Consider the following 16,731-nt stretch of genomic DNA (forward strand, 5'->3'; position numbering starts at 1 on the left):
TAGGCCTGTTTGTGGCCTTCCTGACTATTTTTTCCTTCCTGACTAGAATTTGCCTTACCATACTGCTCTCAGCGACAAAGTGTACACACATAATTCCAAGATTATTTACACCGACCAGTGTCTGCAGTGAATTTGACGCTCAGCGTACGGCCAACACAGCTACTTATAGGGGGAAAGTGATATACACAGTATATAGCCTGTCTTCTTTTTAAAAAAAAACCCAAAAAGCTCCTTCGTTGGGCTACCTCTGACAGTCTGCATTTTACTGGGTTGCCTGCTGGGAGTTTTGGTGCATTACTATTGCACTGCTAGGCCTGTTTGCGGCCTTCCTTCCATTTTTTTTGGCCTGGAGTTAGCGTTACAATTCCGCTCTCTGCGTTAAAGTGTACGCATGTAATTCCATAATTATTTACAGCGGTCTGTGTCTGCTCTATTCGTAATCCACCATGCTGAGGGTTAGGGGTAGGGGTCGAGGATGTTGACGCGGGCGAGGACGCGGAGTTCCAAGTGAGGGTGTGGGCACAGGCCGTGTTCCTGGTCCAGGTGAATCCCAGCCGGATGCTGCGGGATTAGGAGAGAGGCAAGTTTCTGGGGTCCCCAGCTTCATATCACAATTTATGGGTCCACGTGGTAGACCTTTATTGCAAACACAGCAGTGTGAGCAGGTCCTGTCGTGGATGGCAGAAAATGCATCCAGCAATGTATCGGGCACCCAGTCTTCTACGCAGTCCACTGCTGAAACTCTGAATCCTCTGGCTGCTGCTTCTCCTTCCTCCCAGCCACCTCACTCCATGAAAGTGACATCATCTGAGCAGGCAGACTCCCAGGAACTGTTCTCGGGTCCCTGCCATGAGTGGGAAAACCTGGTTCCTCTCTCACCTGAGGGGTTTGTCGTGACCGATGCCCAACCTTTGGAAAGTTCCCAGGGTCTGCTGAGGAGGCAGGGGACTTCCGCCAAGTGTCTCCAGAGCTTTCAGTGGGTCAGGACGACGATGATGATCAGACGCAGTTGTCTATCAGTGCGGTAGTAGTAAGGGCAGTCAGTCCGAGGGAGGAGCGCACAGAGGATTCGGAGGAAGAGCAGCTGGACAATGAGGTGACTGACCCCACCTGGTTTGCTAAGCCAACTGAGGACAGGTCTTCAGAGAGGGAGGCAAGTGCAGCAGCAGGACAGGTTGGAAGAGGCAGGGAGTGGCCAGGGGTAGAGGCAGGAGCGAATAATCCCCCAACTGTTTCCCACAGCACCCCCTCCCATCATGCCACCATGCAGAGGCCTAGGTGTGGATGTTTTTCAGTGAGAGCGCAGACGACCGCCGAACAGTGATGTGCAACCACCAGCATGCGCAGGCATATGATGGCCAAGCACCCCACAAGGTGGGACAAAGGCCGTTCACCGCCTGCGGGTCACAACACTGCCTCTTCACCTGTGCCCCAACCTGCCACTCAGATCCAACCCCCCTCTCAGGACACAGGCACGAGCGCCTCCCGGCCTGCACCCACACCCTCACCTCTGCTGTCCTCGACCCCATCCAGCAATGTTTCTCAGCACAGCGTTCAGCTGTTGCTAACAGAAGCATTGGAGCGAAAGCGTAAATAAGCCACCACGCACCCGCACGCTCAAGCTTTATACGTGCACATAGCCAAATTGATCAGCCTGGAGATGCTGCTGTACAGGCTTGTGGAAACGGAGGCTTTCAAAAACATTATGGCGGCGGCAGTCCCGTGCTACTCGGTCCCCAGTCGCTACTATTCTTTCCCGGTGTGCCATCCCAGCCCTGCACGACCACGTCTCCCGCAACATTATACGCGCCCTCACCAACGCGGTTACTGGGAAGGTCCACTTAATAACTGACACGTGGACAAGTACAGGCGGGCAGGGCCACTATATCTCCCTGACGGCACATTGCGTGAATTTAGTTGAGGCTGGGACCGAGTCAGAGCCAGGGACCGCTCAAGTCCTACCCACCCCCAGAATAGCGGTGCTCTGTGCTGGTATCTGTGGCGGTTTATGCCACCTCCACTAAACCCTCCCCCTCTTCCTCCTCCTCCTACGCAACCTCTGTCTCGCAATTAAGATGTGTCAGCAGCACGTTGCCAGCAGTCGGTGTCGCGCGGCAGTACAACAGTGGGCAAGCGTCAGCAGGCCGTGCTGAAACTAATCAGCTTATGAGAGAAGAGGCACACAGCCCACGAACTGTTGCATGGTGTGACAAAGCAGACCAACCACTGGCTTTCGCCGCTGAGCCTTCAACCGGGCATGGTCGTGTGTGACAACGTCCGTAACCTTGTGGCGGCCTCACGCCCGTGCCATGCCTGGCCCACATCTTTGATTTGGTGGTTCAGCGGTTTCTGAAAAACTACCCACACTTGTCAGACCTCCTCGGCAAGGTGCGCCGGGTCAGCGCACATTTCCGCAAGTCCACCACGGACGCTGCCACCCTGCGCACCCTGCAACATCGTTTTAATCTGCCAGTGCACCGACTGCTGTGCGACGTGCCCACACGGTGGAACTCTACGCTGCACATGTTGGCCAGGCTGTATGAGCAGCGTAGAGCAATAGTGGAATACCAACTCCAACATGGGCGGCGTAGTGGGAGTCAGCCTCCCCAATTCTTTACCAAGGAGTGGGCCTGGATGGCAGATATCTGCCAGGTCCTTGGAAACTTTGCGGAGTCTACCTACATGGTGAGCGGCGATGCTGCAATTATTAGCGTCGCCATTCCTCTGCTATGCTTCTTGAGAAGTTCCCCGCAAAGCATAAAGGCTGACGCTTTGCAGTCGGAACAGGGGACGGGGGAAGAAAGTATGTTGCTTGATAGTCAGAGCACCCTCATGTCTATATCTCAGCGCGTTTTGGAGGAGGAGGAGGGGGGGGGAGCCTGAGGAGGAGGAGGGGGAAGAGACAGCTTGGACCACTGCAGAGGGTACCCATGCTGCTTGCCTCTCATCTGTTCAGCGTATATGGACTGTGGACGAGGAGGAGGAGGAGGATCCTGAAAGTGATCTTCCTAGTGAGGACAGCGATGTGTTGCATACTGGTACCCGGGCACACATGGCTGACTTCATGTTAGGCTGCCTTTCTCATGACCCTCGCGTTAGATGCATTCTGGCCACTACGGATTACTGGGTGTACACACTGCTCGACCCACAGTACAAGGAGAACCTTTCCACTCTCATTCCTGAAGAGGAAAGGGGTTCGAGAGTGATGCAATACCACAGGGCCCTGGTGGACAAACTGATGGTAAACTTCCCATCTGACAGTGCTAGTGGCAGAAGGCGCAGTTCAGAGGGCCAAGTAGCAAAGGAGGCGCGGAGATCAGGCAGAATGTTCAGCGCATGCAGGGGAACACTCTCCAAGGCCTTTGCCAGCTTTATGGCTCCCCAGCAAGACTGTGTCACCACTCCCCAGTCAAGGCTGAGGTGGAGGGAGCACTGTAAAAAGATGGTGAGAGAGTACGTAGCCGATCGTACCACCGTCCTCTGTGATGCCTCTGCTTCATACAACTACTGGGTGTCAAAGCTGGACACGTGGCACGAACTTGCGCTATATGCCCTGGAGGTGCTTGCTTGCCCTACCGCTAGCGTCTTTTCAGAGATAGTGTTTAGTGCAGCTGGGGAAATCATCACAGATAAGCGTACGCGCCTGTCAACTGCCAGTGCCGACATGCTTAGACTCATAAAGATGAACAAAGCCTGGATTTCCCCAGACTTCTCTTCTCCACCAGCGGAGAGCAGCGGAACCTAAAGATTATTTTCGCTGCAACCGCGGATGCAAGCATTCTTCTCTATCACCGGAAAAAAGGGACATTTACCTTTGTCAATCTGTGTATGATATTAGTCCTCCTCCTCCTGCTCCTCCTCCTGAAACATCATGTCATCATGCTGAACTGCCAATTTTTGTGCGGCCCAAAAGGCTCATCTAACTATTTTTAAACAATTTTTCTACGTTTCTAACTAAAGCATTGAAACTTTAACATGAACCAATTTTTTTTAACAGGGCTGCCTCCAGGCTCTGTTACAAATTAAGCCACAGCTAGCTAAAATATTAATGGGTTTCACCTGCCCTCTCGGTTGAGCAATTTTTCAGGGGTACATTTGTACTGTTGGTACACTAATTTTTCGGGCCCTCGCCTATACTGTAATCCAAGTAATTTTTCTGCCCTTCGCCTACACTCATGGTACACCAATGTGTCAGGGGTTGGCCCACACTCTTGCTACAGAACTGTAACTCGGGTCTGCCTGCCTATACTTCTCCCACAGTAATGTTACAGGGGTCTGCCTATACTTCTGTTACTGAAATGTTACTGGGGTTTGCCTGAACTTCTGCCACGTAAATGTTACAGGGGTCTGCATATACTTCTGCTACAAAAATGTTACAGCTGTCTGCCTATACTTCTGCTACAGAAATGTTACTGGAATCTGTCTATACTGTTACTACAGAAATGTTACAGGGGTCTGCCTATACGGCTGCTACAGAAATGTTAATGGGGTCTGCCTATACTTCTACAGAAATGGTAATGGGGTCTGCCTATACTGCACCTACAAAAATGGTACTGGGGTCGGCCTATACTTCTGCTACATGAATGTTACAGGGGTCTGCCTATACTGCTGCTACAGAAATGTTAGAGGGGTCTGCGCATAAACAATAAAAACATTGAACAGTATTTAAAAACACAATAACGAAAAAATATAGAAACTATCTTTAAAAATGTACACATGTAAATTTTAAATGGGTGCCTTCCGGCAAAAGAAAAACAACTGTTAGAATCAAGAACTTTGGATTATTATTACTTTTTTTAACACTGTAGATATGAATGCCCTTCACTAAGAACATAACGGTACAAGTATTTTGGTTTTAGAACGTATAAGGGTTAAAAGCAGATGGATTATAAATGGTCGATGGATCAAACATGGCAGCTGGGTTATTGTCATAAGAGGCAGGAGCCTGAAAACTACGTTGCAAAGCATATGATGGCCAAACAGGGGCTTGTTACCTGTATGGGGTTTGGCTGGTTAGCTGGGGGCACACTATTAAAATTATTGTTGTTCTGGATTGCAATCTCCTGCAGGTTATTTGACAGTAAACACAGGAGGTTTATCAGCTCTGGCATACCCACTTCTGCCACCCCAGTGCTCTGCTGCCCTACAGCTGGAAGCCCTTGTTCTGCCATGAGGTTCCCCTCTCTTTGGAAATCTTCTAATATAGATAAGAATTTGTATCTTGCGGACTTTTCTGGGACAAGCAGACCAACATTGGTGGTTTGGAAGAAGTACGACCAATAAAATATTAGGATGATCATCATCCGCAGACTTCCTCCACTACAAATTCATGCTCAGAACCTACAACCTCGCCCTCCACCACGCCAAACAAGTCTATTTCACCTCTCTAGTCTCCTCACTATCACACAACCCTAAATGGCTCTTTGCTACTTTTCACTCCCTTTTCAGCCCTAAACCGCAGCCCCCTGTGACGGATCTCAGCGCTGTAGAGTTGGCTGCTTACTTCAAAAAGAAAATAGACAACATCCGTCAGGAAATAACTTCCCAATCCCAGACTAGCCCTGACTCCAGTCTTGTCAGCACTGCATCTAGCTCCTGCTCACTGTCTGTACTCAGTCCAACGACAGAGGAAGAAGTCTCCAAATTGCTCTTCTCTGCTCGCCCCACCACCTGCGCTAGCGACCCTCTCCCCTCACACCTCCTCCGTTCCTTCTCCCCAGTCGTCATCTCCCATCTCACCACTATATTCAACCTCTCTCTGACCTCTGGCATCTTTCCCTCTTCTTTCAAACACGCCATCATATCCCCACTGCTAAAGAAGCTGACTCTGGATGCGACTAATGCTGCCAACTACCGATCCATCTAAAACCTCCCCTTCATCTTCAAACTACTAGAACGCCTAGTTTACTCCCGCTTTGTAAGCTATTTATCAGAGAACTCTCTCCTAGACCCCCTACAGTCTGGCTTCCGACCTCAACACTCGACATACACTGCCCTTACTAAGGTATCCAATGACCTACTGACAGCCAAATCGAGGGGCGATTACTCCCTGCTGATCCTCCTCGACCTTTCCGCAGCGTTTGACACTGATGATCACAAATTCCTCCTCAGTATGCTTCACTCCATTGGCATAAGGACATTGCTCTCTCCTGGTTCCCCTCCTACCTATCTGACCGCTCTTTCAGTGTCTCCTTTGCTGGCTCTACCTCCCCTCCTCTTCCTCTTGCCGTTGGGGTCCCCCAGGGCTCAGTCCTCGGCCCCCTTCTTTTCTCTATCTACACAGCCCCTTTTGGACAAACCATCAGGAGTTTTGGCCTCCAATACCACCTATATGCTGACGACACCCAGCTATACACCTCTGCCCGTGACATCTCTGCACCTTTCCTCCAAAACATCACCGACTGTCTGTCCGCTGTCTCTAACACTATGTCCTCTCTCTACCTAAAACTAAACCTCTCTAAAACTGACTTACTGGTATTTCCACCCTCCACTAACCGACCTCATCCTGACATCTCCATCTCGGTGTGTGGCGCCACCATAACTCCTAGACAACACACCCGCTGCCTTGGGGTCATATTTGACTCTGATCTCTCTTTTACCCCCTACATCCAATCTCTTGCCCGAACATGTCAGCTGCACCTCAAGAACATCGCAAGAATCTGCTCTTTTCTCACTGTGGAGACGTTAAAAACGCTTACTGTTGCCCTCATCCACTCCCGGCTCGATTATTGCAACTCGTTGTTGATCGGCCTCCCCTGCACCAGACTCTACCCTCTCCAATCCATCCTGAATGCGGCAGCCAGGCTCATCTTCCTGTCCAGCCACTACTCAGACGCCTCTGCCCTGTGCCGGTCACTGCACTGGCTGCCCGTTAAATACAGAATTTAATTTAAACTCACTACCTTCATCCACAAAGCCCTCCACAACGCAGCACCCCCCTATATTGCTTCCCTAATCTCAATCCATCACCCAGCCCGGGCTCTCCGCTCTGCTACTGAAACCAGACTGAGTGCTCCTTTAATTCGAACTTCTCATTCCCGCCTCCAAGACTTCTCCAGAGCAGCACCGGTCCTCTGGAATGCAATACCAAAGGCTACCCGAGCAATCCAGGACTCGCAGAACTTCAGGCGTGCTCTAAAAACGCACCTCTTCAGGGAGGCATACCGCATTCCCTAAACAAACCCCTCTGTACTCCGCCTGATAACATGCTCTCTGCCCTAGTGACTGCAATCCCTGCTAGCCATCATAAACCGCTCCTGCAGTCATACTGTTTCTGCCGTCACACGGCTAAATGTCTGACCATTGTCTATGTGTATAACATCGCTCACTCTTCCACTACACCATACCGTGCATATTTCCACCCCCTTTACCTTCTGTATTACCTCACCATTCGTAGTATGTAAGCTCGTTGGAGCAGGACCCTCACCCCTATAGTATCAATCAACTGATTACTATGTAACCGTGGTTCTGTAATTTTTGTATTTTGTCTTTCTGTATTCCCCCCTGTCTATGTAAGCGCTGCAGAATATGTTGGCGCTTTACAAATAAAGTTTATTATTATTATTATTATCATCAAGACCTGGTCTCCCTAAGGGTTGAAGTTTGGTAGGTAATGGTTGGCATGCTGCCAGTGGAATAATGAAGGCTTCCATCTTGTTGGTACTGATAATAATTACATATTTTAGTTTACAGCTGAGGTAGGAATAGAGCCGACTATAGAACACAGCATCCCTGCAGGGCTGGGGACAGAGTAGCAGCAGCCACATATCCTTGGCCAGATGAGATCCACATACTCCCAGACTGATTCTGGACTGATGAAGCCTTTACTTGTGATCATCTTTGGTAATTCCTGACAAAGATGAGTGGTATAGCCAGAAACTTGCATTGCAAACACTTTCAAATGCTTAATAGAAAACATGAATGAAGCCTTTCCATATTTCTGATTGAGATGAGGAGGAGTTCTGAATTTTAGTACCTAGAATATCCTTTTCATTGCTATCAAATGCCCCTCTTGTCTCAGAAAATACCAGCTTTTCCACATAGCTGTTGTCGCTTCCACTTTTGTTCTGTGGCTTTACTTTTCTCCATTGGCTCATATTCGTATCTGAAGGTTTGATTTTGCCCATGGAGGCAAAATTCAAGGTGGAGGCGCAGAACCGAGCCTGACCCTGGGCCCGCTAACGTGCTTCCCACACAGACTACAGTGGGTCCTGGTCATGGTGTCTTGGGCTTGTAATGCCACCTCCTCCTCCTGCTTGGGGTCAGGGGATCAGCACTGGGCATCATATATTTTCTCCCGTGTTACCACAGTTATCTGAGAAACTGGTTTGGGCCGAAGAAGAGGAGCGTTACTGCATTGATGAGACCTTCACAGCTGTACTAGCATTGGAATCCGCTCTATGCCCACGATTGCTGAGGGTGTGTGCAGAGGCCTATGTCCTCGGCACAGTGAAAGTCTGACATGTTTGGGCACTATCATTTCTTCATGTTTATTACTGTCTTTGGGATCCTTCGGCTGGCCTACGCTGTGGGTGCACAAAGACTTCCCATAGCGGTGATTTACCTGCCCGGCACAAAGTCACTGACTGACTTGGGTAGGGTGCATAGCGCAGATGGCTTTCCCCTTGCAGTGTCGCTAGAGCTATCCGACACCTAGACAGAATGAATACTGTGTGGGCACATGGACTTCCCATTGCTATGTCAGTCGCGGCACCTTGGGTCTCACAAGGTGTTTGCTGGGACCGAGGCTGGCCAAGGGCCCGCTCACATCCTTTCAGCACAGGCTACAGCCGGTCCTGGTCATGGTTTCTTGGCCTTGTGAGGCCACCTCCTCCTCCTGCTTGGGGTCAGGGGGTCAGCATTGCGCATCATGTATTTTCTCTCGTGTTACCACAGTTATCTGAGAAACTCATTTGGGCCACAGGAGAGGAGCGTAACTGCATTAATGAGACGTTCACTGCTGTACTAGCATTGAAGTCCGCTTCATGCCTACGATTGCTGAAGCTGGTGGCCGAGGCCTATGTCCTGGGGGAACTGCAACTGAGCCAGGTTGGGCCTGTGGATCTTTTTCCTGGCTAATCCAGTCTTTGGAGCGGTGAAAGAAAACGTAATGGATTTAATGAGACCTTCACAGGTGTACTAACATCGAAGTCCGCTTCCTGGCTACGATTGCTGAAGCTGGTGGCCAAGGCCTATGTCCCGGGGGAACTGCAACTGCGCCAGGTTGGGCCTGTGGAACTTTTTCCTGGCTAATCCAATCTTTGGAGCGGTGAAAGAAAATGTAAGTGATTTAATGAGACCTTCACAGGTCTACTAACATCGAAGTCCGCTTCATGCCTACAATTGCTGAAGCTGTGGGCTGAGGCCTATGTCGTCGGCTCAGTGTAAGACTGCCATGTTTGGCCACTCTGATTTCTTTATTGTTCATGTCATGGGTTGCTTAGGACCCACCTATGCTATTGGTGCACACAGACGTCCCATCGCGGTGTTTGACATGTCTGGCACAAAGACACTGACTGACTTGGGTAGGGGGCAGAGTGCAGATGGCTTTCCCCTTGCGGTGTCGATTGAGCTATCTGACACCTAGACAGAATGAATACTGTGTGGGCACATGGATTTCCCATAGCTATGTAACTCATGCCCACGTTTGCAGCTCCTGACGGAGGTGGCACTTTATTTAATCAATTTCTCATTGATTCTCAACTGCATTGTGGGCTATCGCCCCCACCCCCCTCTGCAGTGTGTGCCTCCGGTTCCTCCTTATCGCAGACGCACTTATAAATAGACATGAGGGTGGTGTGGCTATGCAGCCAGCGTGTGGCATGAGGGCAGCTGAAGGCTGCGCAGGGACACTTTTGTGTGCGCTGTGGACGCTGGGTCGTGCGGGGGGTGGGGCAGCATGTAACACTGGAGAAGAGGCAGCGATGTGTCCCGCAGGCAGTGATTGTGCTTGGTTGGAGGCAGTGTGGTGCTTAGCTAAGGTGTGCCTTGCTAAGGAGGGTTTGTCCGAAGTAAAAATTGATAGGGGGGGGGGCACACTCTTGCCGCTATTGTGGCTTAATAGTGAGACCTGGGAGCCTGAGATGCAGCCCTGCATGTTGGCCCTCGCCTGCCCTATCCGTTTCTGTGGCGTTTCCATCACTTTCGTAGGCTTTCCAGATTTTCACAAATGAAAACCTTAGCGGAGCATCGGTCATATACAAAAATGCCCGAGTAGCCCATTGACTTCAATGGGGTTCGTTACTCGAAGCGAACTCTCGAGCATCGCGGAAAGCTCGACTCGAGCAACGAGCACCCGAGCATTTTGGTGCTCACTCATTTCTAGTTTTTATTAAAGTAGCACAAACTGAAATAGTTGCCATTTATGCAATAATTTTACTCAGAGTAGAGATTCAATCTTATATTGTTTCATGGGTTATCACAAATTGTACAGTTTGCCACTTTATATCAGAGTTTTTAAACTAAAACAGTAAAACTTATTCAAACATTAACTTTTGGTCATTCTGCTTCTTTTTTGCTTCTCTAACTCAGTAGGTTCACGACTTAAAGGGGTTGTCCCGCGAAAGCAAGTGGGGGTATACACTTCTGTATGGCCATATTAATGCACTTTGTAATGTACATTGTGCATTAATTATGAGCCATACAGAAGTTATTCACGTACCTGTTCCGTTGCTGGCGTCCTCGTCTCCATGGTGCCGTCTAATCTTCAGCGTCTAATCGCCCGATTAGACGCGCTTGCGCAGTCCTGTCTTCTGTCTTCTGAATGGGGCCGCTCGTGCCAGAGAGCGGCTCCTCGTAGCTCCGCCCCGTCACGTGTGCCGATTCCAGCCAATTAGGAGGCTGGAATCGGCAATGGACCGCACAGAAGACCTGCGGTCTACCGAGGGTGAAGATCCCGGCGGCCATCTTCACAAGGTAAGTAAGAAGTCACCGGAGCGCGGGGATTCGGGTAAGTACTACCCGTTTTGTTTTTTTTTATCCTTGCATCGGGTTTGTCTCGCGCCGAACGGGGGGGCTATTGAAAAAAAAAAAAAAACGTTTCGGCGCGGGACAACCCCTTTAAGATTCTCAAATATATAGTCAACGGGAATGCTCTAAGTTGAAAGAAAATTGTGTCTAAAACCTGGGATATTGACCAGGGTAATCCAAGCTTCCCACACTTCACCAAATCTCTTCAACGCATCCGACTGTATGGCATGTAGCCTTTCAAATAGGGTTATTTATGAAATTCTGTTTAGCACTTCCCTGAAGGACAGGTGGGGCTGTTTCCATCTGGCCGCTATATGAATTCTGGTTACCATACATATGGTCTGTATGAGTTTGTGAGCTTGATATTTAACCCTAGGCGGGCGGTCTCCCAGTAAAAGCATTGCCGGGGATTTTTTAACGGGCCTATAAATAACCTATGTAACAGGCTTTGCACCTGAGACCACAGTCTGGATACCTCCGGACATGTCCACCATATATGTAGTTGGGATCCCATCTCCGAGCATTCCCTGAAGCATAGGGGTGACAGGGCTAGATAAAATTTTTTAATTCTCACCGGTACTAAATAGGTGTAGGATTATTATAGATGTCTCCATTAAGCTGACCTGGTCATTGCCTTTAGAGATGGTTACACAACAATGGTGCCGCCTGTCCTCCGACAAGCTGATTTGTAAATCAGTCCCCCAGCAGGTCATAAATGGAAGTTTACCTCCTGCGGCTGGACTATTCAGGGTATTATAGATCAGGGACAGGGGACCCTTTCTAATGGGATCGCATCTGCATAGTCTTTCAAATATTGTCAGGTCAGGAATTTCTAGAGGCAATCCCAGGGAGTGCAAGAAATTAAAGATCTGATTGATCCCATAGTTCTCTGTCGCAGGGGTGTTAAATTTGGGCTCAAATTGAGCAAGTGATAAAAGATGGTATCTCTCTACAAAATGGGCCAGATCTGTCACCTCATTATTCTTCCACCACTGGAAGTGAACCAGATCCTGACTCGGTGGGAATTTTGTGTTAAAAATTATGGGCAGCATCCGTGACGGTTTGGAAGATAGTTGGTATCTGAAGTGTTGTTCTTCCAAACCTGAATTGAATAATACGTATACGGGCAAGTGTCACATAAGTTGGGTACCATGGGCCCATTCGTCCACATCAGCTTTGGGAATGTATTAGGGGCTATTCTGGCTGCCTCTATGTCTACCCATAACGTCACTGTGGTGCCTCCCAAGGTCTCTATCCATTGAGCCAATCTTGCCCCAGTATAGTATTTTTCTTCAAATTAGGGACAGAGAGACCCCTCTTACTTTAATAGTAATGCATGAGAGAACTCTTAATCCTAGGGCGATTATTGGTCCAGATAAATCGGAATATGGTTTGTTGAACATTTGCTAATACTCCTCTAGGGATTGGGGTATGTAGCGTCCGAAATAGATATAATATATGGGGTAATAAATTCATTTTTACTGCATGAATCCTTCCCACTCAGGATAGTAGTGGATCATTACATTTAGTCAATTCTGCTGAAAGTGTCTGCATCGTAGGGAGATAGTTCCACTTTTATAGGGTGGCCAGGGAAGTGGTTAGGTTTATGCCTAAAAAGGAGATGTATTGGGGTTGATGCTGGAAACCAAAATTCAAATCAATGAGTTTAATAAGGGACGGTAAAGAATTTAGATGGGCAATATTACATTTGTCTGGGTTTATTCTAAGCCCTGTGAGGTTCACCCACTTATCTAGTAGCCCCATTAATTTAGGCAGAGATGTTAGTGGTTAGGTCAGCGTGAGTAATAAATCATCCGCAAATAAACTTAGTTTATAGCCCACTCCCCCTATATTTACCCCTTTTATATTGAGATTTTGTCTAATTGCAATCGCAAGGGGTTCAATTGCCAATGCAAATAATGATGGCAATAGAGGCAAATCAAAAGATAAAATATCAGATAGTGTCAAAACAATCAAAAGATAAATCCAATGGAAAAAATAATAAATAACCAACAACCCTGATGCACTGACAATACACCATCAGGGTTGTTGGTTATTTATTATTTTTTTCATTTGATTTATCTTCTGATCGCTTTTGGCACTATCTGATATTTTACCTTTTCATAATTTTATGAGCAACTATTTTGCTGAAGCCAGAATACAAGATTGCACTAGAAGTGCCTGAAAGAGAGTATGGACTTCGTCCAGATGGTAGTTAGTCCCCTTTTAATTTAAGTAGTGGGCTCTAAGTGACACCATCTTTCCTTTTCGTGGGGTATGATACCCATTTACTTCTAGGGACATACCACGATCAGGTTATTACTCTAACACTGTATGAGGGTATTTAGGTCCCTGAAGATGATACCTCTATTGAAACGCATTGGCCCGTTAGTGTTAGTAGTCAAGTTGGGACCACTTCAGCCCAAAATATAGTGGGCATGAATAGTGGACCTAATTTGTGGAAGATTACAGGAAAATTTAGTGCCTAAATTTTCTAGTCCAATGCATTGTTGGCCAGTACCGCAGACCCCACCAGTGCACTAAAGTTTGTTCCGGTTATTTAACTGAAAGAGAATCTATCCATTTCCTGTTTTCTTTTAGGCATATTGGCTCTATTGCTGTATTTTGCATAGGGACCATTGTTCATAACATCGGTCTTTTTTCTGGTTGCTTTTTATGTTTGTTCATCCATGGTGGCGTGATTTTTCCAATATTCCCATCTTTTTAGTCAGTATCTAATAAAACTCATTATTTTAGACGTCTAGTCAGTGAAATTGCTATTCAATAATAGGTCGCTTCTGCCTCAGTGACAGGTCACAGGTTTATAACATTCGCAGTTTCTCAACGTACAATTATTTGCAACATTTGTCTACTGTACAATGGTGGTTAGGTGGCCGGAAAGATCTGGGGAGGTGTTGGAGGTTAGTGGTTTATAACGACCTTTAGTGAAGAGGAGGCTTCTGTGACAGTGGAGACTTTGCCGCTGGCCTTTATGTACTGCCTCCTGAATAGATTAAGGCACTAGATGCTCTGCTGACTCATCCAGGGGACTGATCCAGGTCTAAGCTACTTGGGCGCTCTTACTCAGTTATAGGCTCGTGACTCCTTCCGCACGACTGCTCACCTGTACTAGACCTTCTCCATGCTCCACTCCTTGTTCTGCTCCCTGTGCCTCTGCTTTTTGCAGTGTAAAATTTGTCAAAATGCCCAAGAAATGTGTAAATTTAGTGAATAATTTTTGTTACATTTGTGGTAAAATAACATTTTTGTCACAGAAAATCAATCTGACACCTCTTGTGAAGACTGCCTATCATCATTATTTTGGTATGAAGGTAGGGGACCAGGATAAGTCATGGGCTCCACATATATGTTTCAGCTCTTGTGCAGTTAAACTACGAGAATGGCTGAAAATAAAAAACGATCTATGGCTTTTGCTGTGCCTATGGTTTGGCGGGAGCCTACAAACCATACAGATTACTGCTATTTCTGCTCGACTCCGTCTATAAAGACAGGATTGTCAATGGAGAAAACAGGAACAGTTCAATACCCGAATCATCCATCTGCTATTCTATGATAATTCTGAGCTTATCAAGAATTAATCAGATATCAGTATTCACTTTTGTGAGTTATCATTATCCCAAGCACAGAAATTGCAAAATTGGTTGTGCTTCTATTGAAACACACTGTACTGGTTATATTTAATATTTTCCCATAAATCAGTGTGCGTGTGTGTGTTTTTATGCAGTTTGCTATAGATGCTGAGTAAGCCCGGGATGTCATGCCAGTGTGGCACACTGTGGTGATACAGAGCAATCCAGTGCCTTACCAGTAAGGGTAGTAATCCTGTATGGTGTGTCGCACTTATTTATGGGAGAAGCAAATGGCAGCATCAATGGTGTAGCAAAAGAATATAAAGTTTTATTGCTCCATACAGCAGGCAACGTTTCGACTTTAGCAGTCTTTATCAAGCCTGCTTTTTTCAAAAGTCGAAAAGTCGAAACGCTGCCTGCTGTATGGAGCAGTAAAACTTTATATTCTTTTGCTACACCATTGATGCTGCCATTTGCTTCTCTACTGGATGCACTACGCTGGGGACTAAGGATCCGTGGTCCCTTAAGTGGCTGTTGCATCACGTATCTACCGTGGCCTCTGCACTTTTTTGTGCATACGGAGGTGTGCTGTGGGACTCTCCTTTTGTTACACGCACTTATCTATGGCTGACACCATTGGTAACAGTTCACATGTATAGACTATGTTTGTTAGCAGTCACTCCTTCCTCAATCTGAGCTGGGTGGCTATATACTAGTTGGCATTGAACATTTAGCTTGCTTATATTGCGATCTGGCTCTCTGCATTCTACCAGGGTCTATGGTGATTGAGCCGCCCTGCAGTTTATCAGATGGTGCATTCTTGGCTTCTTTTTCTGTAAGTTATGTCTTTGTACATTGTTTCTCTTACCTCTGTGATTTTAATTTAGTTAATAGTGAGATAGTGTAGGTTCTGACGGATGTGTAGTGGCCTTGTTATGGCCTGTCAGCTTACGTGTTTTGGCCCAAATGCAGACTAACACCGGCATTTATCAGTGTGTGTGTGTGTGTGGTTTTTTTTACTGCAGTTTGCTATAGATGCTGAGTGAACCTGGGATGCCATGCCAGTGTGGTGCACTGTGGTGATACAGGGCAATCTGCTGCTTTGCCAGTAGGTTCTGTAATCCTGTATTGTGTGTCTCACTTAGGTATGGCTGACATCATTGGTATCAGTTCACATGTACAGACTATGTTTGTTAGCTGTCACCTCTCCCCCCAATCTGGGCTGGGTTGAGCTAGGTGGCTGTATACTAGTCAGCATTGAACATTTAGTTTGCAATTTGGCTCCCTGCATTCTACTGGGGTCTAATGGTGATTAAGCTGCCCTGCAGTTTATCAGATGGTGCATTCTTGACTTCTTTTTCTGTGAGTTATTTCCCACAAATCTAGTGTAATTCTGTTTGGGGGGAAGTGGGGTATGAACACTGTCTTCCCACAACAGACCTCGCCCGAGTTAATTTGATCGTTTACTCATTGTTTGCATGAAAAATTTTAGAAAGTCAAGGTTACTTTAGAATAACCGAGGAATAAAATATGTATACACATAGAGGAGCGATAGATTCTCCTCAGGCTGCATGTTCGGATGTCCCTCTGCAGAATGTGCCACCCCTCCCACTCTCCTCATTTAGGACCTAAAGAATGCTTACACCAAATTTTGTGCTTGTACGACACCGAGAAGTTTAATTACATAGGAGGTCATTTACTTTTGCACTTAGCATTGAATAATCAAGTTGTGACCCCTTTACTTTTCCTATTTAGGACCTAAAGAATGCTTTTGCCAAATTTCATTTTTTTATGACATTGGCAAGTTAGAGAATTAGATTTGGTACATTACACAAGGGCGAAAATATTTTTGCATTTAGCATTGAAGTTCGAATTGTGACCCCTTTACTTTTCCTATTTAGAACGACATGTTTATATGGCATCGGGAAGTTAGAGAATTAGTGACGAGTGAGTCAGTGAGTAAATTAGTCAGTGAGTCAGTCAGTTAGTAAGTCAGTGAGTATATATAGATACTGGAAATAACATCAAAGGTCCAGAAGAAACTGTATACATGTACCCAGGGGAATGTAAAAACACTTTGTAAAAAAAAAGTCTATCCCCTAGAAGAAGTTGTTGTTATGCTGCGAAATGTATCATGCAGCTACATCTCAGGCGATATACCAATGATTAGATG

This window comes from Eleutherodactylus coqui, chromosome 8, assembly GCF_035609145.1.
Source record: "Eleutherodactylus coqui strain aEleCoq1 chromosome 8, aEleCoq1.hap1, whole genome shotgun sequence".
NCBI lineage: Eukaryota > Metazoa > Chordata > Amphibia > Anura > Eleutherodactylidae > Eleutherodactylus > Eleutherodactylus coqui.